At 53.0% G+C, this 19,883-nt stretch overlaps 1 pseudogene; it reads right to left on the bottom strand.

Moving 5' to 3' along the window:
- Window positions 1-19,883, bottom strand: part of LOC136392308 (cyclin-dependent kinase 16-like) — a 142,303-nt pseudogene that overhangs the window by 43,776 nt on the left and 78,644 nt on the right.

The raw sequence follows: 19,883 nt of genomic DNA, 5'->3' as shown, positions 1-19,883 counted from the left end.
GCCACGTAGTGTTTTAAGTGCATTAGGGCTTTTACTCATTTAATCCTCCCAACAGCACTGGGAACTAGTATTCCCAGGTTCCTGACTGGGGTTTGGAGAGAATGGCTTGCCCAGGCGCTGACTATAGAGGGGTGCCCCTAACATAGGCTCTGCTGCCTGTCACAGGGTGTGAGCAAAGATAGCACCCAAGAGACTGAGCCTAGAGCTTCCCAACCGAAGGAGTGGGTGAGTGGTAGAGGCCGTCCTCTGGCAGAGCCACATGGGGGTCTCCTGGGCACGGAGGGGTTCGCACATGAAAAAGCAGAGTCAGTGTTACAATCTTTGGAAATGAATCTTCTCTTTAGAAAGCAGAAGTTTTTTTTTGGAAAACAAGCAAAAAAATCCTGTGTGTTTCATAGTGCAGATCACAGAGTGTAAGATTTTTTTTTTTTTAATTTATTTTTCTGAAGCTGGAAACGGGGAGAGACAGTCAGACAGACTCCCGCATGCGCCCGACCGGGATCCACCCGGCACGCCCACCAGGGGGCGATGCTCTGCTCCTCTGGGGCGTCGCTCTGTTGCGACCAGAGCCACTCTAGCGCCTGGGGCAGAGGCCAAGGAGCCATACCCAGCACCCAGGCCATCTTTGCTCTAATGGAGCCTTACTGCGGGAAAGGAAGAGAGAGACAGAGAGGAAGGAGAGGGGGAGGGGTGGAGAAGCAGATGGGCGCTTCTCCTGTGTGCCCTGGCCGGGAATCGAACCCTGGACTTCTGCACGCCAGGCTGACGCTCTACCACTGAGCCAACCGGCCAGGGCCTAGAGAGAGTATAAGATTTTAATGTTGCTTAATCAGGGGTATATAAAATGTACATGTTAAGAAACATTGGTCCAAACCAATTTTTTTTTTTTTTTTTTTTGTATTTTTCTGAAGCTGGAAACGGGGAGAGACAGTCAGACTCCCGCATGCGCCCGACCGGGATCCACCCGGCATGCCCACCAGGGGCAACGCTCTGCCAACCAGGGGCGACGCTCTGCCCACCAGGGGGCGATGCTCTGCCCCTCCGGGGCGTTGCTCTGCCGTGACCAGAGCCACTCTAGCGCCTGGGGCAGAGGCCAAGGAGCCATCCCCAGCGCCCGGGCCATCTTTGCTCCAATGGAGCCTTAGCTGTGGGAGGGGAAGAGAGAGACAGAGAGGAAGGAGGGGGTGGGGGGGAGAAGCAAATGGGCGCTTCTCCTATGTGCCCTGGCTGGGAATCGAACCCGGGTCCCCCACACGCCAGGCCGACGCTCTACCGCTGAGCCAACCGGCCAGGGCCGGTCCAAACCAATTTGAAGATGAAAAACTAAGGTCTAATGAGGAGCCCCAGGTGTCCGGGTGGTGACTGGGGAGTATGCCAGCTTCAGAGTCAGGGAGGAGAGAGGTTCCGTGGCGTGTCCTCCGCACCACGGCCCTTTCAGGTATGCCCTGTCCTGTAAACGGGAAAAGGACCACTTACTCTCAGGTGTGTGTGGGTGTGTGTGGGGGGGTGAGGAGCAATGAGATATTGTAGATAAAGTGGGCTTGCGATGCACTGCGGGCTCTCTTGCTGCTGTTAACGGTTTATTAGGGCAGAGCTTGCCCTTCAGCCCTCCCAGGACTCATCTCTGGGCGCGCTGTCTGACCTTGGCTAGAGGGTGGCTGAGGGAACCAGGACTGGCCGCTTGGTTCTCTTTCCTGTCTCCTGCCCTTGTCCTGACTCCTCCCTGCTGTGAGACCTCTGCCCCTCGAGTGAAGATGGGGAGCGCCCCTCTGCAGGGGTGGGGAGCACTGTGCAGATGGGGAGCGGGTGGGGGGCTGGGAACCTGCCTGGGCTCAGGAGCTGCAGATCCTGTTTGGAAATACAAATTGCAGCAAATTTGTCATCTCCGGAGAGAAATTGCATTCGGCAATTTCAATGTTTTTCACGCTTTGATGCTCCCGTCTGTTTAAGGGGAGAGGAGAGGGCTGGGAGGGAATCGAACTGGGCCCCCCATGAGGGGGAGTGAAGGCTGAAAAGTGAGCAGGAAAAAGACAACTAGGCTGCTTTGGTGGCCACGATGTTTTGAGGTCTGGGCTCTGGGGCTGAGCTCTGTTGTGTGGGCCATTCTCCAGCCCCGGTTGGGGCTGGGTGGTAAGCTGGGCACACCACTGCTGTGTTTACAGAAACATCACCTGACTCAGACCAGGGGCCAACCGGTAGAAGTTTGGGCCTGACCTGGTCCTCGGCTGGTGGCCTTGCCCCTAGGGGGCGGCTGGGGCCAGGTGATTCACGTCCTCCAGCCCAGTGGCTAACCTTCCCTAGTTTGACAGGTAAGATTAGCTAAGAAACACTTCAATAATGGAGGCGCAAGTGTAGCAACTCATTTAATCCTCACAGCAACTCTGTTAGGAAAGTACTGTTCTCCTAATTTTGTAGATAGAACCTGAGACACAGAGAGGTTGAGTGACTTGCCCAGGGTCACACAGGAAGGTGGTAGCAGAAACTCTAGTCTCTTGATTTTCAGTCCTAAATTTGTTTCCAAGTGTCATCTGTGAAGTTAGTCTACTGCTGACCCTCCAAGGTCAGGTGTTAGAGAAAGTGGTGGGAAAGTAACCAGGGTGTTCTAAATCAAGGAGAATTGTTAAGATCCACCTGGATAATTGTGGGGGCTTCCTGGAGCACTAAGAGGTTTACCAGGTCGGAGTGGTAGGTACCCCAGGCATATGACCCTATATAGGCAGAGGTTGGGCTGGTGTGGGATGATTAGGCAAAGGGAACTTTGGGTAGTTTAGCAATCTGGGAGACTTGTCTGAAGAAGAAGGGGAAGGGACATCCGTGGACAGAGCATCAGCACCTGGGTTTCTTCATTCGTTCGTCTGTTAATTCATTCATTCATTCACCGACCATTTCTGAAGCCTCTTCATGGCACGTCCTGGGCTGGGTGATCAGGATATAGAAACGAACAAGACCCAGTCCTGGCCCTGGAGATGATTGGAGGCTTTGTAAAACAGACTTGTAATAGACTCAATGACAGTATTATGTGATACGAGTTTTGATGGTTAGAGGTACCAGAGGACCTTGAGTTCAGAGGAGGGGCATCCGGTCCCAATTGGGAGTGGAGGGATAGTTAGGGACAGTGTCCTAGAAGAGCTGACTTCTGAGCTGAGGTGTGATGAGAAGCCACAGTCCTGCCAGGGCTCCTCAAGCTGGTGCTGCAGAATGCCCTGGGGAGCGTTTAAAAATGCTGATGCTCAGGTCCTGCCCAGACTCATTGAATCAGAATCTCCCCTGGGTCACTCAAGTGTGCAGCCGACAAGGAGAACCGCTAAATTAAAGGGAGAAAGGAGGAGCTGATGGAGAAGGGAGAACAGAGTCGGACAAGGATGACTTGAGGGTGAGCAGGTGGTGTGTTCGGGAGGCTGCCAGCCAGGCGGCAGGGGCCGGGAAGCCGCGGGCTGTGGGTGGATGCAGGAAGAGCTTGGGGCTGCAGGTGTGGGGAGAGCAGGCACACATCCAACACCCAGGCCCTGGAGGTCCTGGGCTGGGACTCTCCATGCTGCCAGCTCACCCCATGCCCTGCACCTGGGGGTGCTAGCCGGACAGGAATCCATCACTGCTTCTCTGCGGCGCTGCCAGCCACGCTGCCAGCCATGTGCAGAGCCTGCTTTTCAAGGGGCGGCAAATCAGTAATAAAGAGCCCTTGTCTCTCAGAAGCAGCTCAGGGTTGCAAGGAGGGCATGGAGGCCCCAGGCTGGATGGGCATTGCCCGGCAGAGACCCTGGAAGTGGGAGGAAACTTGGGGTGGTCTGATGACTCACGACGGCAGCCAGAGCCCAGGGGAACTGGGAATTAGAGGCCACAGCCCCTGGAAGGGAGAGGGGAGAAAACGCTTACAGACCGGCTTACGTCCTGGTTCAGTCAGGTGTCTTCATGTGGTGGTGGCGCTGTGGGTACTGGGCACTCTGCCAGGTCCTCTCTTTAAACAGGCTGTGTCTCACAGACCGCTGGCACCAGCCCTGAAGTCCCAGTGTCTGGGGGTCAGACAGATCTAAGTTTTGAGCCCCAGAGTGGCCACACGTCTGTTCTCTGACCATGGGCCTCTGGGCCTAGGCTGCTTTGTTGGAAATGAGGATGGTAATCCTAGCCTCATGAGGTTTTTTACAGTTGTGCCTTCTGAGAAGTGACCTCAGATGGCTCCGAGTAGCCTCTGTCCCTTCCCCCGTCTCAGGGCAGGGCTGTGGGCCCTTCTAGGTCCTGAGGCTGCCCAGCACAGGTGGCTGTCCCTCCCTTCCGCATGGAACATCTTGCCATCAGGGTCCTGCAGTGCTTACTACATTCCTCTCGGGCCGGAAATGGGCCCACAGGATGTGGGAGGGGTGGGTCTCTGGGTGAGGACAGCTCATGCCTGGAGGAAGGTGATGGGAGTTACGGAGGCCACTGCCGGGGAGAAGGCGCTGTGTGAAGGGATGTGATGAAGTTCCAGGTTGTTGGCTTGAGGCTTTCATTTTCTTTCCCCTTATTAATATTTGCAGTCTGTATTGTGTGTATTTGTTTGAGTGGGTAAGTTTGTGCATGTGGGGCGTGTGTGAATGTGTGTATATGAGAAGATAGTTCGGAGGGATATGGTAACTGCTTCTCCACGTTGCATGCTCATCGCGGGCCTAGCACTGGCCATACGCTTTTATCTGACTCACTCTCACCATCTCCCCGAATCCTCACATCCACCTTGAGAAGTGAGCAATTATGACCTTGTTTTACAGATACGCAAGTTCAGGAGCTTGATTGGGCTTGTCTGAGGGGCCCCAACCAAGAAGTGGGAGAGTCAGGATTTGACTTAGATCCTCCTGTGCACTCGAGCACCAAGTAACATTCTGGAGAGACAGGGTTCTCTAGCTGTGAAGCCATTTCCAGCCTCAGGAGAAAGGCAGGGCGGGGGAGGGGCCCTCGTTTAGGACTCAGCAGACTTGAGATCTGTTCTCACGTTTGTCAGTGATGACTCACTCTTTGACGCTCACCTTCTCTGGGCCTCACTGTCCTAGTCTGTGCGTTGTCCTGCTGGAATGAGGACCCTTGGCTCTCCCTTAAGAAGGGATCCGGGTCCCCAGCCATGGCCTGTTTCCTGTATACGGGGGTGGGGTGGTGGGGTGGTGGACCCTCTTAGCCAAGGTCAGCCAGTTCTGGTGGATTCCCAGGACAGAGCCTTGAACAGAATTGAACAGAAGCCCACCCGTCCTGTCCTCCTGGTGGTTCTTTTTTTTTTTTTTTTTTTCATTTTTCTGAAGCTGGAAACAGGGAGAGACAGTCAGACAGACTCCCGCATACGCCCGACCGGGATCCACCCGGCACGCCAACCAGATTCGACGCTCTGCCCACCAGGGGGCGATTCTCTGCCCATCCTGGGGGTTGCCCTGTTGCGACCAGAGCCACTCTAGCGTTTGAGGCAGAGGCCACAGAGCCATCCCCAGCGCCTGGGCCATCTTTGCTCCAATGGAGCCTTGGCTGCGGGAGGGGAAGAGAAAGAGAAGAAAGTGCGGCGGAGGGGTGGAGAAGCAAATGGGCGCTTCTCCTGTGTGCCCTGGCCGGGAATCGAACCCGGGTTCTCCGCACACTAGGCTGACGCTCTACCGCTGAGCCAACCGGCCAGGGCCTCCTGGTGGTTCCTGAGCTCATGCAGACAGTGTAGAGCACGGGTCCCCAAACTACCGCCCGTGGGCCACATGCAGCACCCTGAAGCCATTTATCTGGCTCCCGCCGCACTTCTGGAAGGGGCACCTCTTTCATTGGTGGTCAGTGAGAGGAGCAAGGACGTGGATGCATTCGCATCCTGTGCTCCTGGAGTACTGTGTGTGGCGGCGCCGCAAAGCGCGGCATCGCTCATGTACAGTATTACTTCTGGTGACGCGAGATGCACACATCATGGCTCTGGAAGCGCGTCATATCACTTGTACAGCTAGCAGTGACAAATATGGAACCGGACATTGACCATCTCATTAGCCAAAAGTAGGCCCATAGTTCCCATTGAAATACTGGTCAGTTTGTTGATTTAAATTTACTTGTTCTTTATTTTAAATATTGTATTTGTTCCCGTTTTGTTTTTTTACTTTAAAATAAGATATGTGCGGTGTGCATAGGGATTTGTTCATAGTTTTTTTTATAGTCCGGCCCTCCAATGGTCTGAGGGACAGTGAACTGGCCCACTGTGTGAAAAGTTTGGGGACCCCTGGTGTAGAGTGTGGCTGATACACTGGGACTGAGCTGGAGTGTGGTCAGCAGGCTGAGATGCAGCCGGGGAACTGACTTGTCCACAAGACACTGGGGAAACTATTGATGACGTCACCAGGCCACAGGCACATCTTCTCATGAGGGGTCGGGTGCTCTGACCCTGGAATCCAGGGCCCTGGAACATGTTGGGTACGACTGTTTGGATGGGGAGACTCAAAATTGGAAGGGCCATCAGGGAACCCCCCAGCTGGCTTTACAATTCCCTCTGAAATGTTGGGGTTCTTGCTCTGGCCAATGATTGGTTGACAGCATCTGGTTACCAATGATTCTGACTCAGCACAGCCTACTGTGTGCCAGCCCTTTTACACATGCTGCCTTTTTTAAGTGTAATTGCAGCCCTGTGGTGGGTATTGTTAATCCCTGCTCTACAGACAAGGACTGAGGCACAGAAATGGTAAGTAATTTTTTCAAGAATTGTTGAGCCTGCCTGACCTGTGGTGGCACAGTGGATAAAGCGTCGACCTGGAAACGCTGAGGTCGCCGGTTTGAAACCCTGGTCTTGCCTGGTCAAGGCACATATGGGAGTTGATGCTTCCTGCTCCTCCCCCCTTCTCTCTCTCCCCCCCCTTCTCTAAAATGAATTAAAAAAAAAAAAGAAAAAAGATAAAAAAAAATTGTTGAGCCTGACCAGGTGGTGGTGCAATGGATAGAGTGTCAGACTGGGATGCAGAGGACCCAGGTTTGAAACCCTGAGGTCACCAGCTTGAGTGCAGGGTCATCTGGTTTGAGCAAGGCTCACCAGCTTGAGCCCAAGGTCACTGGCTTGAGCAAGGGGTTGCTCAGTCTGCTGGAGCCCCCCGGTCAAGGCACATATGAGAAAGTACTCAATAAACAACTAAGATGCTGCAATAAAGAATTGATGCTTCTTGTCTCTCTCCCTTCCTGTCTGTCTGTTTGTCCCTATCTGTCCCTCTCTCTCTATCTCTCTCTCTCTGTCTCTGTCACACACACACACACACACACACACACACACAAAAAACACACACACACACACACAAGAATTGTTATAATTTGGCAGAGATGGTTTGGAAGCCATTCAAGGCCATCTGCTAGGATGACTGACTTTTGAATGTGAATGGAGCAATGAGTATGTGCCTAGCTTTGTGTTAAAACCTTCTGAAGTGATATCCCATTTAAATCCTTTCAAATACCAAATGAGGCAAGAATTATTCTTCCACCTCAACAGATGAAGAAATTGTGGCTCAGAGTAGAAGTGGTAGAGCTGGGATTCAAACCCAGGCCAAGCTAAGAAGAAACTGCCTCATCGGGGCCCGGGACAGGCCAGTGGGGTGGGCCATGCTAGCCCCTGCTCACACCATCTGTCAAGTGCTGGTTAGCGGTGTTCCTGTTGGCGTGGGCTCATGCTCCCTTGCTGCAGACACGTTCCAATTAGGTGAAAGAGCAGTGAGGATAATGTCTTTATGGAAATGGGGCTTTGGGCCGAAGGCAGCAGAGACATTTGTCTTCAGGAGATGCTCTGTTCTCTGCTTTGTGGCTCTGGCCCTGAAGATTTCCCTGGGGGCCGCCCCCACCCCACTGGCTCCCTTCCCGCACTTGCTCTGCTCACTTCTCCACTCCAGTCAGCCCCGGAGAACACGTGCTGTGCCCACTCACTCATCTCCCCCGCCCTGGACCAGTCAGAACCGGGGCATTTGGAGCAGGGCTTCAGTTGCAGCAGGAGGCTTTCTGGTTGAACCCAGGAAGAACTTCCAGACAATTAGGGATCGTGGGAAGGTGCGGGTAGGTTTTTAAGGTCCAGAGGGACTGTGGGACAGTGAAAAGGTCCAGAGGGACAGTGAAAAGGGCCGAAGTGAGAGGTGGTGTGGAACATACCCTCTGACCCTCCGCTTGGGGAGGGTTCTGCCCCTGGTTCCATATCCATGTGCTGGACTTGGAGCTCGTCCACCCACACCCCCCAGTCTGAGCCTGCTCCTGATATCCTTTAAACAGACTTCTCCCAGCCTCAGGGTTTCAGGGGTGAGGTTCAGGATCCCAGAGACAATCCAGCAAAGAGACTCTGACTCCCCCAAACATCCCCACTTCCCTCCATGCTTACACAAAGATTTCAGGTTTTCTGAGTAAAGCGACCTCCGCTGACTGCCTGTAGGGGGCAGCGTTACCCCACGCACCCTCTGTGGAGCCCTGTTGCTCTAAGGGTTAGGTGGGGACTCTGGTAGGAAGAGGCAGAACAGCCAGGTCCCCTCCTCCCGTCCCCTGGGCCTATGGGAGGGGAGAGGGGGGGAAATGGTGGCTTGAGGGTAGCCAGGGGTATAGCTGGGTATGTGGCGGGGGGACCTGGGGGTTCTGAGGGCCACCTCAGGCTGGTCCAGGGGAAAGGTACTCACCCTCATTCCAGAGCTCTCCAGTGCCAGGCTGTGGCCACACCAGGCCTCCCTCTGCAGGGCCCTGATGGGTGCCCTGAATAGGCAGTTGGATGTGACAATAGGGAGAGGAGGTGGGGAGCTAGGGAGAAGTGGACACCCTGTGAGAGGAAGTGTAAAGAGGGGAGTGACCTATGTCCAGCCTCTGGTCACTTCACTGCCCATCCCCCAGGAGGTCCAGAAATGCAGAGGGTGGTAGGGGTTTGGGCTCAGAAAGACAAGGTTGGGGAGGAGTTAACAGGGAGAGGGGAATGAGAAGGCATGGCTCAGGTCCCTACGAGCCAGGAGACCTTGTACTTTCTGGTCCTCTGTCTCCATCAGGTGTGACCATGCCTGTCCCCTGTGGCTGCTGAACCTCAGGGGAGGAAAGTGCTGGGCATACAGTGGGTGCCCACCCAGGGAGGCTCCCTCTGGCCATGTCCTGATCTCCTTTCTTCCCCTCGAACTAGGTGTCCGCTAGAGAGCTACCGAAACCACACACTAGCTAGGTGTCCTTGGGCAACTTAGTAACCTTTCTGTGCCCAACGTTTCTTATCTGCAAAATGGGGTAATAATACTTCTCACTTTAGAGGGTTGTTCTGAGGATAAAATGAGTTTTATACATCAAGTGCTTAGAACAGTACCTGCCATGTGTGAGCCCTCTGGAAGGGTGTGTACCATTGTCACTGTTAACGGTCACAAAACCCTACCGTGGGTTCCTTAAAAAGCTTCCCCTCAAATGAGCTGCTTGACTTCTCAAAGCAGCCTCTGAGATTGGCCCACCAGAAGTCCCACCCATTTTACAGGTGAGCACAGGAAGGCTTAGAAGATGAGGTGACTTGCTTAAAACCACACCACCTTTTAAAAGTGACTCAAGATCTTTTTAATGTGTATGTGATCCTGAGTAGTACCTCACCACTCAACTGCAGCCTGGGTCCTCCAGGGGACCAGGTCCTGAGTCCCCGGCCGAAGAGGATGGTAGCTCCTACGTCTCCAGGTTGCCCAGGTGTGACACCATCAGCTCCTGTGGGTTTGGTGAAATAAAAGAGGCAGGTTAGAGGCTCCCTGTTCACAAAGGAGTTTGGGGGCCTGGATGGCTGGAGCAAGGTGAGGACAGGATGAGGTGTACCTGCAGGCTGAATTGGGAGTGTCAGCTGCCTTGGGGGCCCCAGGCTTCCCTTTAATTATCATTTGCAGGTGGCTGGGCGCCCAGGGTACCGGCTTTCATCTGACAGATGAGGCTTATCTCCTGGAGCAGGAGAATTGACTCTGTAATTGAACAGGGTGTTTTACCTTTGATGATGTCCCCTGGCAGTTTGAATCCTAGCATGGGGGGCAAGGGAGACACTGTCAGCCTCAGCCAAGCCGCTGGTCCTTTCAGCCCTGGACTCACAGGGAGACTCAAATCCAAACAGCATGGGGACGCTGTGGGGTGTGAATGAGCAATGGCAGGAGACAGTGTGGTGTAGACAGGAGCCTGCACTCCGTGGTCAGACAGACCCGATGTGAGTACCAGCTCTGCCACTTAGTAGCTCTGTCACCCCGGTCACCCTTCTGAGCTTCCATTTCCCCATCTGAAAATGGGGCTAATGGTATCCGTGTGACATAGTTATTGTGAGGAGTAAATAGGATAATGGGTGTGAAGTGCTTAGCGCAGCACCCAGCACTCTTGTAAGTGCCCAATTAAATGCTGGCTTTACTCATGGCCCGCGAGCAGGGCGTGCTCTGAGCACCCACGCTGCGCCTGGCTCCAGGTGGACTCGGCCCGTTGCAGTGCCAGGTCCACAACAGCTTGAGAACCACCGCCCTTTCTGAGAGCTCCCACCCCAGGGAAAGGGCAGACCGCTTTTCCTCCCAGCCTTTATCGAGCGTCTACTATTTGCTGACTGTGGGAGCCACATTGAGTAAGATCCTGCCCTGCCATCAAGGAGCCCCCGTCTCCTGGGCCCACGGTTATAACACAGGGGGGTGGGGGTGGTCAAAGGAGGTGTGTTGTAGTGGGCACTGAGCTGGGAATGATGAACCCTGGGGTGACTGTGGGTGAAGCCATCCACATTTGCACTGCGCATTGAAGCATAGCGAAGCCTTGGGGCCGGTGAGTGTCAGCGGCTTCTCCACTCTTCCGAGAACACTGAGAAAGGATCCAGGTGTGGCGAAGGGTCACGTTCCAGGCTGGGACGCAGAGTTGGGTGGGGCTGTTCAGGGGATGCCCCTTTTTCTTTTCAAGATGCAGTAGGAGGCCAGGTTTGATGAGACTGGCGACAGGGTTGGGAAGCTTGGGACGTGACTCTTCTGTCTGCCAGAAGGTGTATTTAAACAAAACAGAAACAGGAGGGGTGAGGGCAGAGGAGGAAAGCAAGACTCTTCTCGGCTCTCTCTCTCCTCCTGTGCTGGGGTCAGAGGGTTAAGGGCCTATACTCAGCCCTGGGCATGAGGGTGGGCAAGATGTTGAAGAGACACTTACCCCAGGTGGCAAAGGGGTACTTGCCAAGCTGAGCCCGGGAACCTGGTATTCAGGAGAATGAAGGACTCACTCATTGAGCTTTGAGGGCCTTTTAATTAGTTTTACAAGAGGCCTCCATCTCTGCGTGTCTGTCCTCACCAAGATTCCCCAGGAAGGAAGAGGTGGAGGGGAGACGGGTGCAGCCACTCAGCGAATTTCCCCAAATCCTCATGCCTGCATTTGCTGGGCCCTGCTTCTTCATCTTGTCTTCCCCCGGAACAGGGGTCCTCAGGACCAGGCCTGTGGGGAGGGGGCCAGGGGAGGGATGGGGTGCCAGCCTGCCAACCTTGGATGCTGGAGGTTTGTGTAGAGGGGGTGCTGGGTGCCAGGGAGCATGTGGACAGGCTGTCATACACTATCTTTTTTTTTTTTTTTTGTATTTTTCTGAAGCTGGAAACGGGGAGAGACAGTCAGACAGACTGCCGCATGCGCCCGACCGGGATCCACCCGGCACGCCCACCAGGGGCAACGCTCTGCCCACCAGGGGGCAATGCTCTGCCCCTCCGGGGCGTTGCTCTGCTGAGGCCAGAGCCACTCTAGCGCCTGGGGCAGAGGCCAAGGAGCCATCCCCAGCGCCCGGGCCATCTTTGCTCCAATGGAGCCTTGGCTGCGGGAGGGGAAGAGAGAGACAGAGAGGAAGGAGGGGGGGTGGAGAAGCAAATGGGCACTTCTCCTATGTGCCCTGGCCGGGAATCGAACCTGGGTCCCCCGCACGCCAGGCCAATGCTCGACCGCTGAGCCAACCGGCCAGGGCCTGTCATACACTTTCTGGTTTGGCCATTTACCAGCCGGGTAGACCTGAGTATGTCATTCCAGTATTTGAGCCTCAGTGTTGGAATCTGCAAAATGGGGCAGTAATGCTTACCACTTGGAGTCACTCTAAGGATGATGTCTAGGAGAAATGTTGGAGGAGGGGTCGGCCTTGGAGAGGTCTGTTAGCAGGGGAACAAGGCCATCAGCCTTTGGGATACATGCCTCAGTTTTAAAACAGGCAAAATGTGGTTGAGGCACTTACCTCACGAGGTTGTATGCAGATTAAATGAATTACAGTCTATGTAGCTGTCTGGCTCATAATGCTTAGTAAATATTAGCCATTATTACTGATTTCATTACTGTCGGTTAGCTGTTAAGGCAAACTCTCAAGCCCAAGGATTTGGTCAGATGTCAGAATGGGGGCCTAGGACGGGGCTTGGCCGCAAGAAGGAGGCCGGAAGCTACAGAAACGGCTGACTGGAACCTGGGTCCAGGTGAAAGCTGGAACCTCTGTGGTGCAGAGGCCTGGATGGATGGTCAAGTCTGGGAGGTGTACATACAGGGGCTGGTCTGGACCCCCGTAACACCCTCCCACCTCAGAGTTCTCCCAACACATTTCCTGCTCACTTTGGTTCTAGCAGGAAGGGCCAGATTAAGTTGCCAATGCTGGGGACATGTGTGTCCCAGGCACTTCTGCACTGGGCTTCCACTTGGCCGGGCTCAGAGAGGAGCAGGCCCAGCCCTGGGGGAGAGGTGATGTGATCCCACCATGGCTTTAGTGGCTTTCCCCCGTCTGAGGCTGCTCCCTTTCTCACAGAAGGAGCTGTGTGGGGAGAGGCCCCTGCGGCTGCCGGTCAGGACTGCGGAGGGAGACGGCGGAGGGAGACGGCGGAGGGAGACAGCGGCCTCCAGGTCAGCTGAGGCTCCGCCCTAGCTGACATGTGCAATAATGATCCTTCCTACCCCAAGTGTCTGTTTGTATTCATTGATTCGTGGGAGAGTAAGACTTGGTTGGCTTGGAACCCAGATCCGTAACTCTGCCCACAGTCGGGGTTATATATTCGTAGCTGGGTCTGCTGGACCAGGGAAGCCAGGATGCTGGGGGACATTTGGAACCCTGAGAGAATTCATCACAGGAGGCTGAAGTGGTCTGATCTTGAGGTCTGGCTCGGTAACATGCCTGTGGTGGCTGGTAATCAAACCCGTCCAAACCCGGTGACTTTGGTAGACTGAGTGTCCCCAGAAAGAAAAAGCTGTGTGTGTCGACTGAGTCATTTCCTTCACTCTAGAACCCTTCGGGGCCCAAGCGGCGCTGTGGCCTCCTGCTGGCACCTGGATATAAGTTCCATTTGGGGAACTGTGCCCCACCCTGCAAGAGAATGCTGAGTTCTTAGCACAGTGCCTGCTATAAAGCTGGGGTTCAAAAATACTTGGTAAAAGTAATAATAAGATTTTTTTTTTCAAAACCTACCTCGTTTAGTGAAGGATTTTGTCATAGCAAACTTGCAGAGCAGTTGAGAGTGGAAACCCAGACCTATTCATGAGTGAGATACCCCCTGTGGGTCCCACACATGAGAGGGAGTTAGGAAAGGGTTGAAATCCTTGAATTGGCAGAGGTGCTTGGAGCTAGCAATATTTGGGGATTCTTAATGCCATTCGCACCCACAGGCTGGTGAAGAAAGGACTACTTCATTGTTTTCTGAATGAAGGGAAGGAGCGGTTTGTCAATAGGAGAGCTGGGATGTCAGTGTCACCCATGGAAGTCGTTTGGCAGTGCTGGCAAAAGCATGGCGCCTACATGACTCACATGTGCATTGACTTCTCCTTTCTCTTTCCTGCTAGGCTTATTGATGCACTAGCTCAAACATGTTCGTGTGGCTCTTGATATTGGGGGTCATGGTCCCCCAGTGAGGAAGGCTCAGCAGGCCTTCCAGTGTCCAGACTGTGGGAACTGGCTCGGAGGGAGACCTGACCACCCAGATAGGCCAGAATAAAGATTATTTCCCATCCTCCTTTCTCATCTGGTACCCAGTGCCTTCATGGTCGTCTCCCCTCCTCCTCAGCAATGTAAGATTGCGGCTGTAAATTATTCATTCATAGTTAAGTGGAGCACATTTCAAAGTCTTGTCTCAGAATTGCTGAGGGCGAAGGCTCACATTTTTGGGTCCAGCGGCTCATCAAGTAGAGCCCTGAGATCTGGAGCCAGCCTGCCTCAGCTCCGGTCTCCCCCGTCTGGTTTCCTCCCTATCTTTTCCTGTTCAGGTTTCCTGCCTCACCTTACCCCAGAGGGAACCCGTGTCAGTGCTACCCCCTCCTGACCATGTAGGCATGGCTGTGGGCTTCAGGGCGACTGTTGCCCAGGACCCCTGGGCCATCCGTTCTTGTGGGAGCTGGGAGCCCACACATCTGAGAGGAGTGCGTAAGATGTGCCAAGCACTGGAAAAGTGGCCATGCTGACAACCACTGCAGCAGACATTATCGCATGTGCTCTGTGTGTCAGGCACTTTTCTTAGCACTTTATTTTTTTAATTTAATGTACTTTAGTTTTTTCTTCTTTTTCAAGTGAGAGAAGGGGAAATAGAGAGACAGACTCCCGCATACACTTCAACCTGGATTCACCTAGCAACCCGCATCTGGGGCTGTGCTCACAACCAAGCTATTTTTAGCACTTGAGGTGGAGGTTCCATGGAACCATTCTTAGTGCCTGGGGCTGATGCACTCAAACCAATCAAGCCACTGGCTGTGGGAGGGGGCAGGGAGAGAGAGAAAAGGGGGAGGGGAAGGGGTGGAGAAGCAGATGGTCGCTTCTCCTGTGTGCCCTGACTGGGAATTGAACCTGGGATGTCCATATGCTAGGCTGACACTCCACCACTGAGCCAGCCGGCCAGGACCTCTTCTTAGCATTTTGTAGTTAATGTTTCTATTGAACCCCACAACAACCCTACGAGATAAGTACTGTTTCTATTCTCACTTCACAGATGAGGAGATTGAAGCTCAGAGACGTTGAATGACTTACCCAAGGCCACACAGCCTACAAAGTAGCCAAGCTGAGACTCGAGTGCAAGCAGTCCAATGCCTGACTCTGCACAATGTGCTACTCTATTAAAACCTATGATAGTAGTACATTTATCCTTACAACAACCCCTGTACAGATGGGCAAATTAATGTCTTGAGAATATAAGTGACTCATTCCAGGTCATGTAGCTAGTGAATAACAGAGCTAAGATTTGAATCCAAGGCATTCGAATTCAGAATCCATGTTCTTTCTGCCACCTGCCCTGAGACTGGCGGATGAGCTGACCTTCTAGGCACCCTTATTAGGGAGAAAAAGGAGAAACATTTGGGGGTCTAGGGAGTCTCAGCCTGCGTTGGGAGGGTAGATTGGGAGTGGGGAGCCCTGGCTGATGGATAAAATGTCCTTGGAATTTCCTGAGAGTAAATTTCAGTGTATGTGTCTATGCTACCGATTCAATCTAATGCCACCACTATTTATTTATTTATTATTATTATTTTTTTAAAAATATTTTATTTATTGATTTTTTTAGAGAGAGAGGAGTGAGAGAGAGACACACACAGAGAGAAAGAAGGGGGAGGAGCAGGAAGCATCAACTCCCATATGTGCCTTGACCAGGCAAGCCCAAGGTTTCGAACCGGCGACCTCAGTATTCCAGGTCGACGCTTTATCCACTGCGCCACCACAGGTCAGGCCAATGCCACCACTATTTAAAGATTCAGAGCTGACAAAGGAGAAAAACATAAATGCTTTCTATCTGAGCTGTTGCTTACCGTTAAGAGTTTATCTCTAAGTAGCAGAATAATCGTAACACATAGCAGCCATGTGGGGCTGATTAGTTTTACTGTAAGTTTTATTTGATTACAACATGAAAGGCTGTTCATGACTTAGGACGGAGCTATATGGCTGCTTGCTTACAGCTGAAAAGCAGGAGCTCCAGGAACGGGGCGGGCCCAGGAGCATCCGATCACGAGTGGTGCTTGAAGAGCGTGTTGATCAGCAGAGACTGTTTGCCGCCCCTGCCAGTGTGTAAAACCACGGCTCTCTTCCCATGGGGGCAGTGGTCAGTAGTCCTGGCTGTTCGCAGAGGCTGGGGAGGAAGGGGAGTAGGAAAGAGACAATGTTCGGCTTATGTCAAAACTGTGAACATGGGAGTAGGAGGACATGTGTTTCATTTCTAAGACAAATTAAAAGACCCAATCTTGTCTCATGCCTGAACCTGAATAATATACATACTAATTTTATTTATTTATTTTTTCATGCTTACTAGGTGCTGGGCACTGTGCCAAGTGTTTAGAGAGCGACCTTATCAAGGAGGGAAACGTATTTTCCTCAGTTTACAGAGGAGGAAAGGGAGGCTGGGAGAGGTGAAGTGAGCGCCCCAGGAGTTCAGGCAGAAAGGGGAGGGGCCGGATGTGGAGTCTGATGCTGGGTCTGGAGCCTGGGCCTCTCCTGCTAAACTGCTCCTCACGAGAGTATCTCTCAGTGACCCCGACTTTCCCCAAGAGCCCGGTGGACAGTGGGAACGAAGGGTCCTCTGGCAGGAGGTGGGACCCATCTCTGGTGGCCTCAGCCATCCTACCCAGCTTCTCTGGGGCCTCCAGGAGGGTGGGAAAAGTTATAGGCTCGAGAGGGAGGGGAGGAGGTTTGGCTTGTCCCTGACTGTATCACTCAGTGTCTCTCAGACGCATTGTCCTCATCTCTAAGATAATGTTTTCGGATCCATCTCACAGGTGGTTGTGGGTAACTCCTTGTCAGTTGTGAAGTGTTATTTGTACACTCGTGATAGGAGGTAGTGGTGAGCAGTGGTGAGCAGGGAGAGGGAAACCCTCTGAAGAAGAGATAGGCGGGGAGCCAGCAACTATGACCTGTGGCCCAGATTCAGGACCTTTGCACATGCTGATCCCTCTGCTGGAGAGCTCTCCCCTCCTCTCCCCTTTCCCCATGATATGGTCTTTTAACACTTTCAGCTCTCAGCCTAAATGTATCTTCTCAGAAAGACTCTCACCTCTCCCATGCTGGTAGACTGGCTCGAGCCCCTACCACTGTCAGCCCTGGGTGCTTTCCGTGGCTCTTCCATTTCACTCCAAACCTCCTTACAAGACCTAGTCCTACCTGTATATGAATCATACAGGCAGAGGCTGAGGGCGTATTATGGGGACACTATTCCAGCAAAAGCCATCTGGCTGGAGCAGGGAGAGAGAGAGAGAGAGAGAGAGAGAGAGAGAGAGAGAGAGAGAGAGAGGGGAAGTGTCAGGAAGTGATTTCTCACAGTAATTAAATGCTTGTGTGTATATGTGTGTGTTGGGGAGATGTATTTTATCACTGTCCCCTTCCCAGGGTCTAATCTAACCTGTGTCACATCCAAGCCCTGGGTCTAAACAGAACCCCATCCCTCCCTCGACATGAGGGAGGAGGGCTGGTGATGTTTTTGATTAAGAAAAACAGCAACAAAGAGTCAGGGAGGGCCTCAGTGAGCTTTCGTGAGAAGTGGGAGGAGCAGCAGGGTCAAGGGGACCTACTATATAGATGTATTTAACCTCTCAGCTGGGATGGATGGCTTCTATAAACCCCCCCGTAAACCTTCGGGTGGGAGGCTGCTTCTCAAGTTCACAGAGGAAAGGCATGAACGGTGCTCAGGATGATGGGTTGCCTGTCAGGTGGGGGTCCTGGGGGGTGGAGGAGAATTGTGGGAGGGGCCCTTTCTCTTCCGGAGCACACACTCAGCCCCTGTCCCCACAAGAGTCTGCCTCTGGGTGACACTTCGTTGGATAAATTCTGCCCTGGCCTGTGCTATGGACACGCTACGTAGCCTTAAGCCGGTGCTTTTGTCTTCCTGGACTTGGGTTGTCAGTCTGTACAGTCGGGGGAGCTCCGGAGGTGGGTGGTGGAGATGGTTGTACCGCAGTGCTCTGTGTTTAACGCCACTGAGCTGTACGTACACCGAAACATGGTTCAAACAGTAAACTTGGTTATGTATATTTTACCATGAAAAAAAAAAACCTCTAAAAGAAAATCGGATGAATCTAAAGCAGGGGTCCCCAAACTTTTTACACAGGGGGCCAGTTCACTGTCCCTCAGACTGTTGGAAGGCCGGACTATAAAAAAAACAACTATGAATAAATCCCTATGCACACTGCACATATCTTATTTTAAAGTAAAAAAAACAAAAACAAAACGGGAACAAATACAATATTTAAAATAAATAACAAGTAAATTTAAATCAACAAACTGACCAGTATTTCAATGGGAACTATGCTCCTCTCACTGACCACCAATGAAAGAGGTGCCCCTTCCGGAAGTGCGGCGGGGGCCGGATAGATGGCCTCAGGGGGCCGCATGTGGCCCGCGGGCCGTAGTTTGGGGACCCCTGATCTAAAGTTTTCTTAGAGCCTTAATGCTCTGTGGATAGATGATCCTGGATTCAGAGAAATGCCAGGGAACTTACCATTACTTCAGGAACAGACTGTGTGACCGCTGCCAAGTCACCTTCCCTCTGATTCTGTCCCCTTTGGTGGTGGCAGGGCGGGTCCTGCAGACATAGCTGGTTGCTCTCCCTCCCTCTTCTCTGAAAGCTTCCCGCACGCCCTGAGCTTCCTCCGTGCTCCGGAGGCTGGACCCCTCTCTCCTCTCTGGGGCCCCCACCACCTCCTGTCTTGGCCTCTGGTGGTTTCTCCTAGAGGCCAAGGGGGAACTCCGCTCAGCTGTTCACCGAGCCGTTAAACATCTCATGGATAATTTAGGAACACAAATCAAACAGGAGGCTGGAGTCTCTGGATTTATGAAGAAAAAAATGAGTCAAATTTGACAATTTGTGAGCAGTTCAGAATAGCAGCATGGCGGGGGGTGGGGTGGGGGTAGGAGAAGGCCTGAGGGCTGGTCTGAGGGCTGGCTGCGCAGTCGCGGGAGGCAGAGGTGGGACTGGGCCTCAGCACCCAGACCACTAGCTTTGTGGGAAGTTGCCTGTGTCCCGGACAAACGGGGCAAGCAGAGTCCAGTGAGGGCAGGACTCCTAAGGAAGCAGAGGGAGGGCCAGTCCACAGATGCTAATGTGTCTGCCTGTGGTCTAGGCCTTGGCTGGGTACCAAGGGGAGGAGAGGTCAGGGCAGAGGAGGTGAGACACATCCTCCAGCTGTGTGTGTGTGTGTGTGTGTGTGGGGGGGGGGCTGGGCCAGAATTGAGAGGATTTGTTGGCCTTCCAAGAGAGAGAGAGACAGAGAAAGAGAGAGAGACCTCAGTTGTCCAAGAGGCTTCTTTTTGAGCCTTTTCCAGTCTTCCTGGGCAAACAGTCTTAGGGTGGTGAGATAGTCCACCTAAAGCCAGCCCCAGAGGCCCAGAGGGACACTCCAAAGGCCATCACTAAGGTCAGAGCCCCAGAGATGTATGGGTCCCCGTGGATGTGGGGTGGGAGTCTGACTGGCTTTGCTCCCATGGGAACCAGCAGTGGGGGGCCTCCTGCTACCGCCTCAGCATGGTTTTCCTGGATAGTCCCAGCTTCTGTCCACTTTCCTCTGCTGGGATGGACTCCGAGAAGTGCACTCTCAGGTGTGTGGTCTAGTAGGGGTGCTAAGTCTGAGGGGCAGGGAAGGAGAGACCAGGGATGAGCCCCACGTAGACATTGCTTGCCTGGGTGCCATGGAACAAGTCACATCCCCTCCTAGGGCTCAGTTTCCTCACCTGAATAATGGGAAATAGTATTCCTTTCCCTTAGCCTCCCTTATAGGTACCTGATATCCTCTAAAGTGTCATGTCAAGGTGGTAAATTCTTCCTTTTTCCATGGGAATCCACCCCAATCATCTTTCTGGGCTTTATGTTCTCATGTCTGAAATGGAGAGACTAGACCATCCATCCTGAACACCATCCGATGCTATGACTATCTTGGTATTTCAGTTCCTGACCAGTGTGTTCCCACTGAAGATGGAGCTTCCAGAATCCAGGGCTCGAGGAGGCAGCGTTTTATTCAAATAACCACTTAATAAAATGACTTCTAGG

This window comes from Saccopteryx leptura, chromosome 2 (assembly GCF_036850995.1).
Source record: "Saccopteryx leptura isolate mSacLep1 chromosome 2, mSacLep1_pri_phased_curated, whole genome shotgun sequence".
Classification (NCBI taxonomy): domain Eukaryota; kingdom Metazoa; phylum Chordata; class Mammalia; order Chiroptera; family Emballonuridae; genus Saccopteryx; species Saccopteryx leptura.
The sequence above is the reverse complement of the archived record's forward strand: the minus strand, read 5'-3'. Positions and strand labels throughout refer to the sequence as shown.